Source organism: Chiloscyllium punctatum, chromosome 4 (assembly GCF_047496795.1).
Source record: "Chiloscyllium punctatum isolate Juve2018m chromosome 4, sChiPun1.3, whole genome shotgun sequence".
Classification (NCBI taxonomy): domain Eukaryota; kingdom Metazoa; phylum Chordata; class Chondrichthyes; order Orectolobiformes; family Hemiscylliidae; genus Chiloscyllium; species Chiloscyllium punctatum.
The window spans coordinates 127,570,952-127,591,287 of NC_092742.1; positions in this window are offsets into that span (position 1 = coordinate 127,570,952).

A 20,336-nucleotide genomic window follows, 5' to 3' on the forward strand; every position below is an offset into this window, starting at 1 on the left:
CTGATTTTTAAATATTCAAAAAATGCGAGAGGTTTGTCGTTGTCCACAATCATCTCTGACAATTTGTTTATCATATAAACATTAAAATATTGTCAGTCCAGTGCGAAACTTAATCATTCTTTTTCAATAATGGAGATGTTGCATTTTTTATGGTGGATATTGAGTTTTTTCGGCAAGTAGCTAATTGGCCATTCAATTCCATCATCATCTATCTGTATCAATACATCTCCCAGCCCTATATCCCGAGCATCAAATGCAATTTTGAAAGGGTTTTAAAATATTTGGTTCAGCTAAAACTGATGCGGTGATTAATCCTGCTTTAAAATTCTCAAATGCCTCCTGGCATTTTTCTGTCCACCACAATTCTGTGTTCTTCTTTAATAAATCCAGCAGTGGTGCCAATACGCTGCTGAAGTTTGGAACAAACTTTCGATAGAATCCACACAGTTCCAAAAATCGAAGCACCTCTTTCTTCAAGGATGGTCGTGGAAATTCCTCAAAGCTTTGTGGGTGGCACGGTGGCACAGTGGTTAGCACTGCTGCCTCACAGCCCCAGAGATGCGGGTTCAATTCCCGCCTCAGGTGACTAACTGTGTGGAGTTTGCACGTTCTCCCCGTGTCTGCGTGGGTTTCCTGCGGGTGCTCCGGTTTCCTCCCACAGTCACAAAGATGTGCAGGTCAGGTGAATTGGCCATGCTAAATTGCCTGTAGTGTTAGGTAAGGGGTCGATGTCGATGTATGGGTGGGTTATGCTTCGGCGGGGCGGTGTTTCCACACTGTAAGTAATCTAATCTATATTTCAAGGCCTTCGTCTTTGTGTTCCATGGGGTCAACCTTCCATGTCCAATGTAATGTCCCAAGAACGTCACCTCTGCCTTCAAGAATTCTGTTTTATTTAAGTTTATTACCAAGTTTCCTTCTTGTAATCGTTCAACATGGTCAACATGTGAGCTTTCAATCACTTGCTAAAGAACGCTACATCATACAGATAAACTATACAATTTGTACATCTGGCCACAACTCTGTCCCTGAGTCTTAAATGTGTCTGGAGCATTATTCATTCACATGACGTACTCTAACTTTTTTTGTCATCTCCGGTATCTTTACCAAATAGTTGAACTGACTCAACACTTTTTTTATTTGAAAGGGGCCACTAAACCTGGCTTTGAAGGGATTTCCTACCACTGGTGTCAATACAAACACGTCATCCCCACGGGAAATCGTCAAAGTCTCAGAGTTTTTATCTGCCACCTGCTTCGTTCCATGCTATGTCCTCTTCAAGTGCTGTTTAGCTAACTCACCTACTCCATCTAATCTCTCCCCCACCTCAGATACATAATCCCGGTCTGAGATTTCCGATTTCTGTCCTATCAGTTTATAGTTAATTAATTTCAAAGGACCTCTCACTTCATGTACGATTATTAACTCTAAGGAAGTAAAGTGAGTAGATTTAACTGGGGCGTCTCTTTTTTTACAGATATTTTTATTAGAGATTTAACGTTTTTACAAGTTTACAAAAATAAACAAAACTCTCAAATACAAACATTGATATACAATTAAATCAAGTATATAATAGCCAAAATTTAACAAAAGAAAAAATACCGAAAAAGGAAAAAAAAAACAAAACTCAACTATCTACTAATCTAACCTACAACTAACCAGAGTGTATATTTAAGTCTCTTACATGCTCGGAATGTGATAACATCAAATGTAACAAAATCCGTATTCGTGCGTGATTCCTCTTCTAAGAGACCCCGGACCAGCCAGGTTTGTAATCTCGATTAAATAAAAGCCCTTGTTAGGATAGCCGAAATATCTGTATTTATGTAATTCAGGAAGGGCTGCCATATTTTATAAAATAATTCCGTCTTTCGGTGTACTATATTTGTAAGGATGTCAAGGGGAATATATTCTATAATTAATCTGTGCCAATTTGAAAGTCCAGGGGGGCCCTCAGCCACCCAGTTCACCAAAATGTTTTTCCTTGCACAGAAAGAGAGAAGAGAAAATAGTCTCTTCCCGTACATGTCCAGGGAGGGAAAGTTCGAAAAGCCCAAGAGGAGAGATACAGGGTCCACTTTAATTTCCGTTCCCAACATTTCTGTCAGGGTACTTGCTACTTTAGTCCAATATCTACGCATCTTATGACAAGTCCATAGGCAATGTACAAGAGTGCCCACCTCTATTTTACATTTGGGACACGTTGGAGATGCTCCTGCCTTAAATTTTGCCAATTGAAACTGTGCTATATGGGCCCTATGAAGTATCTTCAACTGGATAGCCGGGGTTCTGTTACAAATAGTAATTCTTCTAGCGTTTTCCCAAATAACATTCCATATTTCAATAGAGATTTCTAGTCCCAAATCCTGATCCCATGTTTTAAGCAGATTATCCTTATCTCCCGATACTTCATCATGTAGTAAATGATAAATAGTACTGACGGAAGATATCCCCACTGTTCGTAGGACACTACATTCTCTATCTGATTTATAAAGACTATCTAATAATGTAGTCTTTTTCTGTATACAGTCTCGAATTTGGAAGTATCGAAAGAGGTCTCCATTAGGTAATCCGAATTTCTGACACAGCTGTTCAAAAGACATCAAGGCCCCATCTTTAAATAGGTCCCCTAGACATGAGATACCCCTGGATCTCCAGAGTTTAAAAGTGGCATCTGTAAACCCCGGTTGGAATCCCCATGTTCCCACTATCGGTGCACAGGGGGAAGTTTTATGTGAATTACCCTCATTTTGCCGCATTATATTCCAAGCCTTAGTTGTGTTTAGTATTATAGGGTTTTTACAGTGACCTGTAATGATTTTCCTCTTGTCTGAAAATAAAAGGTTAATAAGTGGGTATTTTACTTGAGACGCCTCGATGTCCAACCAGATTGATTGTGGATCAGACAAGACCCAATCAGCTATGTAACTTAACAGGGAACTTAACTGATATTTCCTCAAATCTGGGAAGTCCAGTCCACCCTTGCCTGTGGAAGCTGTAGCTTCTTCAGCTTAATGAGGGGCCGTCTATGATTCCAGATAAAGGAACCCAGCCAGCTATATAATATACATAGAGCCAGCCTCGGCAGCATCACCAGAAGCATTCTCATAGGATATAGGAGACGGGGCAGGACATTCATTTTAATTAGTGCTATTCTAACCAACCAGGAAATCGGAATGTCTCCCCATCGCTGGAGGTCATGCCTTATCCTTTCCAGTAAATGCACAAAATTAGCCTTATACAACTGACCTAATACTGGGGTAATAAAAGTGCCTAAATATAAGAAGCCCTCCAGGGACCAGCGAAAGGGAAAAAGGGATCCATCCACGAAGTGGGGTATGATAGCAAGGCCACCTACTGGCATAGCCTCCAATTTTGAAACATTAATTTTATAGCCTGAGAATGCGCTAAATGTATTAATAACTTAGATTAGGCGACGTACGGACATCAGAAGATTATTGAGGAATAGAAGAACATCATCCGCTTAAAGGGTAATTTTATGTTTACCTGTACCAATCCTCGGGACTGTTATATTCGGATCAGCTCGTATAGCTTCTGTTAGTGATTCAATTATTAACATAAATAACAGTGGCGAGAGAGGACATCCCTGACGGCAGCCCCTACCCATATTGAAGCTATCCAAAACTAATCCATTGGTAACCACTCTGCTTTGGGATCACTATACAATGTTGAGACCCATTTGGTAAACACCTGTCCAACGCCAAACCTTTCCAATGTGCAAAACAAATATGACCATTCAACCCTATCAAATGCATTTTCCCCGTCGAATGAAACTACGACTCCTGGTATCTTTCCCTGATGACAGGCTTGAATTATATTCAAAACCCTTCTAATATTATTGGATGATCTACGGCCCTTAATAAACCCCATCTGATCCTCCTTTATAATATGTGGCAGTACCCTTTCTAGTCTTAATACTAACGTTTTAGAAAGGATTTTAAAATCTACAATTAGCAAGGATATTGGTCTGTATGAAGTGCAATCTTCTGGATCCTTTCCTTTTTTAAGGATAAGAGAGATACTTGCCTCTTTCAGCGAAGGCGGGAGACAACCCTGACAATGTGCATAGTTATACATGTCCATTAGTGGGCCAGCCAATATTTCTGTGAATTCTTTATAGAATTCAGCTTGAAAACCATCTGGGCCCGGTGTCTTACTGCTCTGAAGTTGCCTAATTGCATCAAGTATTTCTTGGACTGTTAGAGGAGCATTTAGGACCGATACCTGTTCCGGAGTTAGGCCCAGAAAGGTCAAATTATTAAAAATTGACTAAAGCCTCCTAGTCCTGCCTTCACAATCCTGCGATTTATATAACTCAGGATAAAATTCTCTAAAGATCGCATCAATATTTTTATGATCATGAGTCAAAATACCCGTACTTTCCTTGATAGATGTAATAGTCTGTGGGGCCTTTTCTCTTTGCAAGAAATGTTAAGTATCTACCTGGTTTGTCCTCATATTCATATAACCTTTGTTTTGCAAATAATATTTCCCTCTTAGCCGTTTGAGTAAGCGTAGTGTTTAGAGCTGTCCTAAGAGCTGTAATCCTTTACAATTTAATAACAGAAGGTCTATCAGTGTATGCTGTTTCAGCTGCTTTTAAGCAAGCTTCAAGCAGACGCTGTTGTTCTCCCTTCAATTTTTTCTGGTTTGCTGAATAGGAGATGATCAAACCTCGCATGTAAGCTTTGATGGTCTCCCACATCATTGATGAGTTGCTAGCCACACTTGAATTAATTTCTAAAAAAGTTTTAAATCCTTGAGAGAAGTACTTTGCAGATTTACTATCTTTAATTAGGAAGGGGTCCATACGCCAATGCTGAGGGGATGTCCCATTGTTCCTCGCCCTAGTTTCCATATATACAGCAGTGTGGTCGGAAATTGCTATACTACCTATTTTACAGGATAATACGGAATTTTTAAAAAATGAGGGGGAAAAACATATCAATTCTGGTATGACATTAATGTGGATTGGAGTAGAAAGAAAAATCTCTGCCCTGTGGATGAAGACATCTCCATACATCTACTAATCATAATTCTTTGTTCAGATAGACCAGTTGTCTAGATCTGGGAGATACTCCTGCAGTACTGTTGGGAATGCTATCTATTTCTGGATTCATAATACAATTAAAGTTTCCCCCTATAATTGTATGACGGACACCAAAAGCCATCAATTTTGAAAAGGCTTCCGTTATAAATTTAAAGGGATATGCCGGGGGGCAGTACAAATGTAAAATCCCATATTCCTCTCCATTTATAAGGGCTTTAATCAAAATATATCGTCCAAATTCATCTTTTATCTGATTTAGAATTTTGAAAGGGAAATTCTTCCAAACTAGAATAACAACTCCCCTGCTTTTTGAGCTAAAAGAAGAAAAGAAAGGTTTGATCAAATCCACCCTGTCGTAATTTCAAGTGTTCTTTATCCGACAGGGTATGTCTCCTGTAGGAGAGCTATATCATTTCTCTCCTTCTTAAGATTTGATAATATTTCTTCCTTTTGGCTGGCGAATTACTCGCCTTGACATTCCAGGGGCACCACTTAACCGACTGATCAGCCATAATCATCCGGGCAAATCCGAGACCCCTCGGGAGGGGAATACCTATCCAGAACATCCCGAGCATAGAGCATATAAAATTTACAAAAATAAAGGCTCTCTAATACACTAACAACAGTATAATAAAAAAACTATTTCTAAATAATAAAAAAAATATAAATCATATTTAAGTGGAGATTTTCTCCCTTGTTCCCAGGGGGTGTCACTTCCTTTCCAAAGGTCCATCGTATCCTCTCCCAACCAATGCCCCACCCTTGACCCAGGCACTCCTCAATAAAATGAGGAGAAAAAAGAAAAAAAGTGGGTGGGAGTATATAAACCAAAGCGGGGGGAAAGGCAAACCAACATCCATTATCTCTTACAATTTATCAAGAGAGTCCAAGAATTCCTTAGCCTTTTCTGGCGATCCGAAGTTATACACGAATCCTTCATGGTTAAAGCATAGCGTCGCCGTGAAACGTAAGGAGTATTGATTATTTAAGTCCCTTAAACGCTTCTTCGCCTCGTCGAATGCCTTCCTCTTTCGGACCAGAGCTGGGGAAAAGTCCTGAAATTACATGACCTTGGATCCTTTATAGGTCATACCTTGGGGGTCTTTTCCAAGATTTCTAGAAGCTTCTACGAGTATCTGCCTCTCCCTATAGCTCTGCAGCCAGAACATGACCAAGCGTGGGCGCTGGTTCGAGCCGGGCCCACGTATTGCGACCCGGTAGGCCCATTCTACCCTTACCTGGCCTGATCCAGCTTCCATATTTAAAAGCTGGGGCAGCCACTGCTCGAGGAATGCTGCAAGCTGGTCTTCCTCTTCCCGTTCGGGAAGGCCCAGCAAATGAATATTTTTTCGACGACCTCGATTATCAAGGTCGTCAATGTAATTCTGTAATGTCTGGACGCGCTTTTCGAGAGTCTGGACCTGATCCACGGCCGATTGCGCTGTAGTTTCGGAGGTCGCGGCCTTTAGCTCTGCCCCTCCTTTCGACTCGGCGCTCGATTTCCACAATGTCTTGGTCGTGCTTCTGCAGCGCAGCCGAGAGTGAGTCCCATCGGTTTCGGGACTCCTCGATAAAAGCGTCGATCTTCGCATCCAGCTTGGAGATCATCTCCGCAAGGCTTGTCATGGTAGGTAAGTCCCCCAGGGCGGCTGCAGCTGGGGAGGTTAGGGGAGGGGTTCCTGCTTGCTGAGAGCTGCGGGTCCCTTCCCTTTGGTCATTTTTAATAAATATTAGTCTGTTTAAATGTAATACTAAGCAACTAATTAAATTAAACAGCTATTATGAATGATTTGGTGAGTGTGGTGGGGGTGGGTGACCAACTTTACCCAAGTCTTGGGAAGAGCACTATAGCCTCAGACTTGCTGGGTCGCCGCCATCTTGGTTCCACCATTTGGGGCATCTCTAATGGCAAACAATATAATGAGACACCTTTATTCCAATCATTCAGGTAATTCTGACAGTACGCCGTTAATATTGTTTTCAGTATCTGATGCCAACTTTCCAAGACTCCCTGGGATTCGGGATGCAATGCACTTGATATAAACTGCTGTGTGCCGAAGCCATCCAAGATGTCCTTAAACAGCTGATCGGTAAAATGAGACCTTTGGTCTGACCGAATCACACTGCGTAGCCCACAGTGAGTAAAGAAAGCTACCAACTCCTCCACCTCCCCTTTTGCCTTAACACTCCGTAATGGAAATGGCTCTGGAAATCTGGAGGACACATCCATTATGATCAGCAGATATTGGTTTCCACTTTAATTTGGAAAGGGGAGCTACACAACTAATCATAACCCACGTGAAAGGTTCTTCGAATACAGGAATTGGCAACAACGGTGCTGTTTTTATTACTGCCTGTGACGTACCTACCATTTGGCATGTATGACATGTTCAACAAAAATTAACCACTTCCTTGTGCATTCCAGCCACTATAAATGCTTTAGCCTGAATCTTCCGTGCATCAACTCCTTTGGCGTTTTCTTTCAGTTTTCCTTCCTGTTGTAACTTATGACAGTGGGATCTTGTTACTACACTATCTGAAAAAATCCCTGGGTATTTTTCTTTTAATTCCCCTGTTCCCTGGTCTTACTTTAGCTTCACCACTCCAAGGGATGCCTCTCCTACCTTGGATCCTGCTAGATCTTTCCCAAGAACAAACTGCATTCCTGGAACTGACACCCTGTCACTCAATCTCACTGTTACTTCCCCAACCTTGACTTGGTACTCCAACCTAATGTTAAACAGTAAATGCTTTATTTCTGTCCCCATTCCACAAATTATCACGCTGTTGAGTAACATGTCAGAAAGAGTGAAAATATTTCCATCTCTTATTATTGGAGGCCGAGAGAAAGTGAGGCTTGCAGATGCTGGAGATCAGAGTTGAAAAGTGTAGGGCTGGAAAAGCACAGCAGGTCGGCAGCATCCGAGGGGCTGGAGAATTGATGTTTCAGGCATAAGTCCTTCATCAGGAAAGTGGGGGGTAATGGAGGGGGAAGGGGGTTGAGAAATAAATAGAAAGGGTGGGGATGGAGCTCGGTGGGAGGTAGCTTGAAAGGCAATAGGTAGATGCAGGTAGGGGGTGTTGGTGACAGGTCAGAGACGAGGGTGAAGTGGATAGGTGGTAGGACATTTAGACCACTCAAACTATACAGCATCAACGTTGACTTCACCAATTTCCAAATCTCCCCTCCCCAACCTCATCCCAGATCCAACCGTTCAACTTAGCACTGCCCTTTTGAACTGTTCTAACTGACCATCTTCCTTCCCATCTATTCACTCCACCTTCCCCTCCGACATATCACTATCAGTCCCACCTACGTTTTCCTATCACCCTCCCAGTGACCCTCCAGCTCGCCCAGCTCCTACCCTCGTATTTATCTTTAAGCCCACTTGTCCCCCGGCACATTCCTGACGATGGTTTTATGCCTGATATGTCGATTGTCCTGCTCTTCGGCTGCTGCCTGATCGGTTGTGCCTTTCCGGCTCCTTGCTTCTCAACTATTCGATACTGAACAATCCCCTATCTTGCAAAATTATAACTTCTTGTCCTCCCCCAACACCCCATTTTTTCTTAGTAAGGTTTATCTACGGAGGCAAATTCTTTGTCGGGATCAGGCACTCACTCCATACACAGCCCCTGCCAAGGCTGTGCACTCTCCTGCAGCTCCTCGGCTCTAATTGGGGTCTCCTTTACCAGGTTCACAAATACCACTGGCTTAAACTCTTTTACCATGTCTTTTCCCAAAGTGCCTTCCTTCAATCCCAGCACTGTGTGTCCCAGCTTACTGCAGTGAAAACACCTTTTCCCAGTGCCCTTCTTGAACCATCGGTACTGTATTTTTATGTGTTCCACTCCATTATAGTGAGAAAACCTGAGGCCTTTCACCACCTTTCAACCCCCTTGGGTTTCTTTTTCACCGGTGCTAAACTATTGCCAGTGTGCCTTTCTCGATGTTTTGTAGTGTAGGACATCCCCTTCTCCCAATTTCTATCCCTCAACAGGATGAAAATCCTCCCAGAAGCTAAATTTCATCTCATGCACCAATGCATACTTAACTGTCATTTCTGTTGCACTTCTCACTTCTTGAACTTTCTGTTCATTCACACGAATTCTTACCGTCTCTGGAAGTAAGTCGTTAAACTCGTCCAGCAGAATAATCTCCCATCGGGCCTCACAGGTCTAATCCATTTTTAAGGCCTGCACACATTTATCAAAATGACTGTGGTTATTTCTTTGAAACCCAACATAACACTGACCTGGTTCCGTCTCGATCATTCTGAACTGCTGTCTATATTCATTGAGTACCAATTCATAAGCACTCAAAGTAGCCTGTTTGACATCTGCATAATCTCTTGCTCCCTCATGTGACAGCACTGCACATACCTCCCAAACTGTGCCAACCTTCTTAGTCTGAACGAGCATTACCCACATGTTCACTGGACACGCCATCTGCCGAGCCAATTTTGCAAATGAAATAAAAAGGTTTTTGGCATTTTTCTCATCGAAATGTTGCAGTGTATTAACACACTTGTATACATCCCTACGTTCTCCCTTCATCTTCATTCCGCTAATTTAACTTTCTTATCTAATTCCAAACTTCTGAATTTCAAATTCTCCCCTAATTCTTTTTTCCTCACTTTCTCTTTCGCTATCTTCTCTCTCTCTTTCTGTCTCTCTCTTTATCTTCTGACTCCAATTGCTCCACTTGCAATTTTTTTTTTCTAAATCGAATGCAGTTGCCTGCTTCTCTGATCCACCAAAGTGCTTGACCAACTCCATTATGGTGACAGCTTTCCTTTTGTCCCTGGTGAAACCCAATTCTAATCTACATGTTAATTCAAAAAGTATGCCCTTCCTTTGTATTTCTAAACTTTGTCGGCAAATTTGTGAATCATCTTCAAACCTCAGAACCTCTTTTCTAATGTTAAAAGCCATTTTAAAAAATTTAACCAACCACAAGGAAATAAAATTAAATGAATTTTGTCACCTGTTTTATTTGAAGATCTAGGTCTCTAACTGGCAAGTGATGGAATCTGCTGGGACCTTTTGTACCCCAAATCTGTTCAAATCTGTCCAAATCCTGTATGACAAGCCCTCAAACCGTTACGATGACGATATCGAACTCCCCTGTCAATTAAACCACACACCCAGAAAAGCTCACCTCGCCTCTTACTCTGTTAAAACATGAGTGACAGAGAAGTCCCAAATTCAACTATTAAGAGAAAAATAACCGTTTATAAGTATGCAAGTTAGCTCGCTGAGCTTTAAGGTTTCATTTCAGATGTTTGGTCATTATGACTAGGTAACATCATCAGTGAGAGTCTCTGGTGACGCACTGGTGGTATGTATCGTCTTTCTATTTATACGTCTTGGTTTCGTAAGTTGCGTGATGTCATTTCCAGTTTTTTTTTGTTCAAGGGAAGGTATATAGGATCTAAATTGATGTGTTTATTGATGTACTTCTGGCTAGAATGTAATTCTTCTAAGAACTTTCGTGCGTGGCTTTGTCCTAGGAAGTGTGTGTTGTCACAGTCAACGTGGTGTCCTTCTATGTCTGTATGTATGGAAACTAGTGATCATGGGTCATGTCTTTTGGTGGCCAGTTGGTGTTCATATATCCTGCTAGCACGACAACAAAACAGTTCAGCAGAACGAGAGTATGAAAATGGAAGTATTTACACATCAGATACCAGGTTAGGTCACTGAGTGCAGGGCTGATGGGTGAATGGGTCTCAGTGAGAATTGGGGAACAGACAGCAGAATTGCATTGCAGGTATTGCAGCTCAAAACTGCATATTCACATAGTGTTGTAGACCATAGCATCAGGAGAAGCAGGCCTGCATTCAACCACAACCTGTATTTTTTGCCAGGATGACACCTCAGTCTACCATTACCATCAATACCATTTATGGCTCAATGACGGGTGTGGGTGAACATATCAGAGTCAGAATCAACTGGACCGTAACCTGATTCTAACTCATGTAAGCTAGCTGACTTGACCAACAGATCTGAACGAAGTCCTGCAGTTCTGCCACAGTCAGTCATAAATTGTAATGGACGATTACACAATGACAAAGGAAAGGGCTCCACAAACATCCCCATCCTAAATAATGGAACAGACCTGCACGCCAGTGTAAAAGAGAAGGGTGTTTTATCTGCACCATCCTCTGCCAGAAGTATTGAGTTGATGATACACCTCACCCTCATCATGATGCCCACAACATCACAGAGGCCAGTCTTCAACAGATTCGATTCACTGCCCGTGACTTGAAGAAACAGCTGAACACAGTAGATACGACAAAGGCAATGGGCCCTGGCCCCATTCCTGAAATAGGACTGAAGACTTGTGCTGCACAACAAGCCGTGTCCCTGGGGAAGCTGTTTCATTCCAGGTACAACTCTGACATCTCCCTGGCAATGTGGAAAATTACTCAGTTATGTCCCATTCCCTAAGAGGGGAATAATTACAATCTGACCAATTACTATCCCCTCAGTCCCATCACGACAGTCAAATTGGTGGGAGTTATTTTTGACAGAGCTGTCAAGCAACACAGAAATAACCTGCTCAGTGTGGTTTCAGATATGTCCACATGTGGAGATGATGCTGTTGTGGAAATGTCACTGGATTACTAATCCAGACAAGACTAATGCTCTGGCAGTGGGTGGAAGTTAAAAACAATTAATAAAATTTCGAGATGTAAAGTCTGGTGCCAGTAATAATGACCTTGAAGCCAATATCGATTGTAAACAGAATTTCCTTCTCCAATGTACTTTTAGGAAGGGAATCTCCCGTGCTTTCCTGGGCTGGCCGAAAACTAACTCCAAAGACCCTGACATGTGATAAACATTTCAATGATCTCTGAAACGGCCAATCAAGGCAATCATTTGTATCAAACTACTCCGAGGTCTTTTAGGATGAAACCGAACAGAACATCCGGCCTCAGCATCAGTGTCGGAAAAGGAAATGGGTATACAGTCCTGTCGACCCTGCAAAGACCCCTTTCCTAACATCTGAGAGCTTGTGACAACATGTACAGAGCTTTCCCACAGACTGCACAGAAACAGCGGGAAAGGAGTAGATCATACAACATTTTGAGCCTCCCCATTCTAGTTCATAGAAAAAATCTCCTCAATGCACTTACCCCACACGTTATATATATATCCGTTAATGTGAGTAACCTTGGGAAGCTATAAAATAGGAAGTGTAGCAGTACGTTTGATCCATCGAGTTTGCTCCCCAACTCAATGTAATGATGGTTGGCCCTTCATTTCCACACCGTACTCTTGCTCTCCCACCATCCCTTTACTGTCTCTAAATCCTTATTTATAATCAGTGTCTTGGTTTCCAGGTGCGAGAGAATTTCCCATGTTCACCAGTCAGTGAGTGCAGACATTTATTCTCATCTCAATGCAGAGTGGCCTGCCTGTACCGAATACTGTGGCTCCTTGTTTTAGACGTCTCAGCCTGGGGAATTATCATCCCTGCTTCCAAACTGTCTCACCCTGTCAGAATTTTAAATACTTCACTGAGATCACCACTCATTTTCCTAAACCCCATGGAATACTGGCCCAGTCACCCTAAACTCTGCTCCCACAACAAGCCCGTCATCCGAGAGATCAGTCTGGTCATCCTTCGCTGCTCTCTCTCAATGTCAGGTTTGTCCTTTATTAGGTACGGAGATCAAAACTGCCCACAATACTGCACAATATTTGCGATGATGTCTCACCAAGTGCCTGTACAGCTACAGTAAGACATCCTTTCTCCTGGACCTGAAATGAAGGTCAGCACACCATTTATCTTCTTAACTGCTTTCTTTCCTGCAATATTGCTTTCAGTGACTGGTGTACAAGGAGATCCAGATCCTTTTCAATGTTATAGCTCCCCACTTGCTGGTTCTATATACACTGGTCAACATGGCAATGTCAATCCTAGTATTGACTTCTGGTTACAGAACTCACTGCGCTACAGGGACCTCAGAGGTTTATGCAGAAGGAAACAACAAACAGGAGCATACGTCCCTTTGTAGATCAACATGTTTCAATCAATCCCTTTCAAATGGTAGGCTGCCAATTTATCGTTTCCACCAAAGGGCACACCGTCACCTCTATACACATTGTTCTCCATCTGTCACGTATTTACCCATTCACTCCACTTGTCTTAGTCTTCTCGGTGCTTTTTTACATCCTCCTCACCCACTCACAATCCCACATCCGTTAGTGCTGTCAGCAGGCTGGGATATATTGTAGCTGATTCCAGTAACCAAATGTTTAAAGGGCATTGTGGACAGCTGGGCCCCAAGCATCGATCCCTGTGACATCTCAGCAACCGTCCTCTGTTGATTTCTATTTATTTATTTCGTGAATCTAGGAATCACTGGCTGGGCCCGCATTTATTGCCTGTCCCTAACTGCCCTTGAGAAGGTGGTGGTGAGCTGCCTTGTTGAACGCTGCAGTCCACCTGCTGCTGTTGACCTCCAATGCCATTAGGGAGGGAATCCCAGGATTCTGACCCAGTGACTGCGAAGGATCAGTGATATATTTCCAAGTCAGAATGGTGAATGGCTTGGAAAGAACCTGAGGATGATGGTATTTCCATCCATCTGCAGCCCTTGTCCTTCTAATTCGAAGTGGTCATGATTTGGAAAGGTGGTCTCTGAGGATCTTTGGTGAATCATTTCATTGCAGCATGTAGATAGTAAAATACTGCTGCTGCTGCTGAGCGTTGATGGTGGAGCACTGTGGATGAATGGACGGTCAAACTGGTTGCTTTGCTCTGGATGGTATAAAGCTTCTTGTGTGTTGTTGGCGCTGCCCTCAAGCAGGCAAATTAGGAGACTCCTATTACACTTCTGACTAATGCATTGTAGAAGATGGACAGCATTTTGGAAGTCAGGATGTGAGTTACTCGCCGCAGTATTCCTAGCTTCTGACCTACTCTTATAGTGACTGTGTTGATGTGGCGAGACCATTGTGTTTCTGAGCAAGGATTACGCACCAGGAATTTGATACTGGGGGATTCAGTGATAGTAACACCATTGAATACCAAGAGGCAGGTTTGATTGTATTTTATTGGTGATGGTCACGGTCTGGCATTCCTGTGGGCTGAATATTACTTGACACTTGTCAGCCTGGATACTCTCCAGATCTTGTCGAGTTTGAACATGGACTGTTTCAGTATCTAAGGATCCACAAATGTTGCAGAACATTGTACAATCATCGGCGAACATCCCCACTGCTGACCTTAAAATGGAGGGAAGGTAATTGATGAAGCAGCCTGAAGACGTTTTCGGTCACTTCTCGAGGGACTCCTACAGATTTGGAGCTGAGTTTACTGACCTTCATCAACCATGACCACCTTCCTACGTATCAGGTATGAATCTAACCAGCAGGTAGTTTGCCCCTGATTCCCATTGATTCCAGTGTTGCTAAGGCCCCTTGATACCACACTTGGTCGAATGCAGCCTTGACGTAAAGGGCTGTCACTCTCACCCTACCTCTGGAATTCAGCTCTTTTGTCCATGTTTGAACCACTGTAATGAGGTCAGGAGCTGAGTGACCCTGGTGGAGCCCAAACTGGGCGTCATTGACCAGGGTATTGCTGAGCAGGTGCTGCTTAAAAGCACTGAGACCTTCCACCACTTTCCTGATGATCGAGAGTCGACTGATGCGGTGGTATTTGGCCGGATTGGATTTGTTCTGCTTTTTATATCCAGGAGATACTTGGGGTAATTTTCCACATAATGAGGAAAAGCCATTGTTGTAACTGTATTGAAACAGTTTGGCTAAGGGAGTGGCAAGATATGGAGCACAATTTTTCAGTACTATTGCCAGAATGTTGTCAGATTATGGACCCTATGGAGTATCCAGTATCTCCAATCGTTTCTGGATATCGCGTGGACTGAATCAAATTGGTTGATGACTGGTAACTGAATTGCTGAGGACCACTGGAGGAGGCTGAAATGGATCATCCACTCAGCATTTCTGACTGAAGATTGTTGCGAATGCATCAGCCTTATCTTGTACACTGAAGGGCTGGGCTCTTCCATCATGGAGGAAGGGGTTATTTGTGGAATCTCTTCCTCCAGTGAATTGTTTCATTGTCCCCAACGTTTCTCGACAAGATGTGGAAGGACTGCAGAGCTTAGATCTGAACCGTTGCTTGTGGGATCACTTAGCTCTGTCTGTCACTTACTGCTTATGCTGTTTGGTGCACAAGTTGTCCTGTTTGGTGGCATCACCAGGCTGACACCTCATTGTCAGGTATGCCTGGTGCTGCTCCTGCCATCCTGCACACTCCATTGAACCAATGATGATCCTCTGGATTGATGGCAATTGTTGCGAGGGGGATATGCCAGGCCATGAGGTTATGTGGGAGTACAATTCCACTGCTATTGATGACCCACAACACCTTATGGACATCCAGATTTGAGCTGCTAGATCTGTTCGAAGTCTGCCCTATTAAGCACCGTGATAGTACCACCCAAAATGGTGGAGGTTATTCTCAATATGCAGGTGTGACTTTGTCTCCACAATGACGATGCGGTGGTCACTCTTACCGATACTGTCATGGACAGATACTTCTGCAACTGGCAGATTAGTAAGGCTGTGGTCAGGTATGCATTTTCCACTTGTTGGTGCCTTCACCACCTGTCGCCAGTTATATCCTTTAGGACCCGGCCAGCTCGATCAGTAATGCTGTAGCTGAGATACTGTTGGTGGTGAACATTGAAATCCCCCACCCAGAGTACATCTTGTGTACGTGCTACCCTCAGTGCTTCCTCCAAGCGTTGGTCAGCATGGAGGAGTACTAATTCATCAGTTGAGAGAGGCTGGTACATGGTAATCAGCAGGAGGTTTCCTTTCCCATGTGCAAACTAATGCCATGAGACTTCATGGGATATGGAGTCACTCTTGAGGACTCTAAGAGCAATTCCCTTCCAACTGTCTCCCACTTTACCGCCACTTCTGCTGTGTCCGTCCTGCTGATGAGACAGGAGATATCAGGGGAAGGTAATGGGGAATCTGGGACATAGTCATACTCACAGAATCATACCTTTCAGAAAATGGCAGGCTATTACTTGATGAGTCTGTTTATTTCTATTCACTGTTTCCTGCCAGCTGTCCCATATATTAGCCCCAATCCACTAAGATTTGATTTTGCAAACTGGGCTTGGAGCTTTACCAACATTTTTCTAAAAATCAAAATGCTTTACATCCATTGCTTCTCTTTCATTTGTCTCCCAGTCTGTTTCTCATACATAATTCCCATTTCATAAATCTATGTTAGTGTTGTCTATGACCATTACTTTCAGCCCCAATAATTTCTGCTAAACCATTTCCTTACTATGTTTATTGTTCCATGTACTCTATCATTTTCCCACATCAAACTCGGTTTTCCTTGTATTGTTGGAACGTTCTGTGAAGACAGAACTGAAGTAGTGGCTTCATAGTTCTGCCATTTCCCTGTTCCCCATTCTCCATTCTCTGGTTTCAAGCCGTAAGGAAACTGCACTTGTTTTCTCATATTTCTCACATTGACATGATTTAACAAGCTAATACAGTTCACTCTTATAACCCTTACGAATATAACTCTTCAGAAATCCATCAATTCCTGCCTTAAACTGCTCAATAATTGACCTTCCACACTATACACTTATAGGGGCACAGACTCTGTGCATACTGAAATACAGCACGATCTATATTAGTCCCACTTTCCTACACCAGGCCCATAGCCTGAAATGTTATGACACTTCCAATTGCTCATCGAAGTACTTATTAAAGATTGTGAGGTGATCATTCCCCTCTCAGGAAGTAATCCCAGAACCCCACACCTTGAGGTGAAAAAATGTTTAAATCATCTCTGAACCTCAAGCTCTTCACTTTAAAAGTGTGCTCCTTTGTTTTTGACCCTCTGACTAAAAGGAACAGCTGCTGTCTATCCACCCTGTCCATGTCCCTCATAAACCTATCCTTCTGAATCACTGACTCCTCAGCTTTCTCTGCTCCAAAGTAAACAACCCGAGCTTATCCAGCATCTCTCCATAGCTGATATGCTCCATCCCAGGGAACATCCTGGTGAATCACCTCTGCACCCTCTCCAGTACAATCCTTCCTGGAATGTGGTTCTCGGAGCTACATACAGTCCTCCATTTTGGCCGAACCAAAGCCCTGTATTGCTCTTATAATCTACACCCTGATTAGGAAACGCTACACCCAAGATCCAATTCTTAACTAGTCCATTAACCTGTCCAGGAGAACGTGAGGAATGCAGATGCTGGAGATCAGAGCTTTAAAAACGTGTTGCTGGAAAAGCGCATCAGGTCAGGCATCATCAAAGGAGCAGCAGAATCAACGTTTTGGGAATACGCCTTCTTCAGGAATCTGCCTGAAACATCGATTGTCCTGCTCCTTTGATGCTTCGTGACCTGCTGCGCTTTTCCAGTAACACATTTTTAAGCATGAACGTGTCCAGTCACATTCAGGGTTGTGTGGAGAAGCACAATCTGAGCTTCCCAGTGTGCTGCCATTCATTGAGTCCTCCCCTGGCTGGTTCCATCTCCCCAAGTGCATCACCTCATATTTATCAGGATTGCATTCTATAAGCCATTGATCTGCCCATCTGACCATTAAATCTGCATCTTCCTGTAACTTAAGGCTTTCCTCCTCACTGCTAACCACCCAATCTTTATGTCAAACTTACACTTTCTTATCACACCTCCACTACTCTCCATCTAGCCCCCTCCACATTCACATCTATATTTTGATATGAATAACACAAATAATAAGGGACAGAGCACTGATCTCTGTGGTACACCAGGAGACGCTGGTCTCCAGTCACACAAACAGCCTTCTCCCACCACTCTCTTCCTCCTGCCACGAAGACAATTTTCGTTGTAACTTGTCAAGTTATCCATCATATTGTGAGCTTTTACTTTATTTTTCAGTTTCCCAGGTGGAAATTTGTCAAAGGCCTTCCTACAAAAGTAAATGATCGACCTCCTCAAACTAATTCAATCAAATCCATTGGAAAAGACTTCCTCCTGATAAAGTCATGATAATTATCCCTGATCAAACCTTGCAACTCTGATTGGAGTTCGATTTTCTCCTTCCCTATTTTATCCTGTAGTTTCCTTAACAGTGATCTAATACTCGGTCGTCCATAGTTCCCTGGTCTATCTCTCCCAAACTTACTGTGAAGTGGAATCTTATTAGCTGTTCTCCAGTCCTCTGGCACCCCCCCCCCCCCCCCTATGGTCAGATTCTAATTAAAATATTCAGTCAGGGTCTTTCTTCCTTTGACTCCAACAGCCGCCTGTGATACAACTCATTTAGACATGGAGTTTGGTCCAAATTTGTACAGAACAAAACCTCAAATCCAATATCGTATTTTACATCAATCTGTTCAAGAGCTTCCTAGTCCATCTTCTTGATTCTGTACTTGCATCCCCCTTCTCCCAAGTAAAATAGATGTGAAGGTCTCGTGTTATAATCCATCAATGTCTCCAGCTTGACACACAGATTGCCCCTTTAGTTTCTAATGGACACTAGTTGTTTGCTAATTATTCTGTTCTACTTCTCCGTGTAGAATATCGTGGGATTCTCCCTTATCTCGGTTTCTTGTACTTCTCCATGTCCCTCTGTTATTCAGTCCTTTCAATGTTTCTAAGATTCACTACAATCAACTCTCATGTTTTGAAACTCGAGATTACAGGCTGAGGTTCCCCATCAGACAATCTTGGCATTTTACGGATTAATCTGGATAATACCTTTTGCAGTTCCTCTGTAGTCACTATATTCTTTCTTAGATTGGGACTCCGAACGATACACAATAGTCTACGTTTAGTCTCACCAACGCTCGATACAACTGGTGCACGACATCGTCTATCTTCCAATTACATTCACAAGAATGTAAACCTAATTTTTACATTCCCATTTGCATATGTTCTTCCCAATACCTCTCGTTTTAATTTTTCTTATGAACTTGCTGTGTGAGTTCTTTAAAAAATGCTCATGAATATCCAACTATACGTTATCCAAAGGTACATCATTGCCCATGTCCACAAGAATCATCTTGAAACCATTCCAAAAATATGTTTGACACTTCTGGTTTTCCTTTCATCGGTACATTCTCACACTCCCCAGTTAAGTTATTACCTTCTAAATATCTAGTAGCATGTTCTTTGTAATCGAGTCCAACAGATACATGACTGCGGATGACAAGATAACTGGTCTGTAGTTCACCACTCCCCAAATTCATACTTTCTTAAACTGTTGGATCATATTTATAACCTTTGCCTTATCCTGATTGGCAAAATGCCTTTCGGGAATGTGTCAGAAAATAAAGTGAAAATCCGCGATGCAATCAACATGTCTACTGCTACTTCCTCTGAAATTCTTGTATGAAGTACATCTAGTCTGTCAGATTTATAAATACTCAATCCGGCTTTCTTTACAAAGATGACCTCAACATTGATAAGAATGACCTTAGACTTTACTTACACAAGTACCATGGTCACTTGGTATTTCTGGAAGAATTTCTGGACGTTCTTCCATGAAGATAGACACAAAGAAACTGTTTCTTTTCCCTGTAATTTCGCTGTTCTCTGCAATAAATTATCCTGAACGTACACGAACTGTTCCACTTTGGACCTTGTTTTTTTTCCCATACATTGATAGACGCTATTTCGCAGACTTTATGTTTTTCTTTCGTTTGCACGCTTTTTCTCTTTTTGATTTTCTTCTCAGTTTCTTGGTCATCCTTTGCTGGGTCCTACATTTCTCTGAATCCACTGGCTTACTGCAACACTTGGCATTTTTCTAAGCTGCGTCCTTTCAACTAATAGGAATATGAAGGTGGGGTTAAAAGTGATAGTCGGAGAGGAAGGTGTACCAGATTGATAGGAAGGAAGGTGGACACATAGGAACATTCAAAAGAGCGGTGCTGACTTGGAAGTTTGGAGTGGGATAAGATCGGATTAGGGGAAATGGTGAAATCCACTATGATCCCCTGTGGTAGGAGGGTCCCAAGGCTTTCTTCCTCCAGGCTTCTGGTGACTCCGGTTTGGCAATGGAGCAGGTCTAGGACCCTCATGTCCTTGGCAGAGTGGGAAGGCGAGTTAAAGTGCTCAGCCACAAGGCAATGACGTTGTTCAATGTGGCCGTCCCAGAAATGTTCTCTGAAATGATCCACAAGTTGACCTCCTGCCTCGCCAATGTAGAGAAGACTACACTGGGTTTAATCGATGCAGTAGATGAGGCGTTCTGT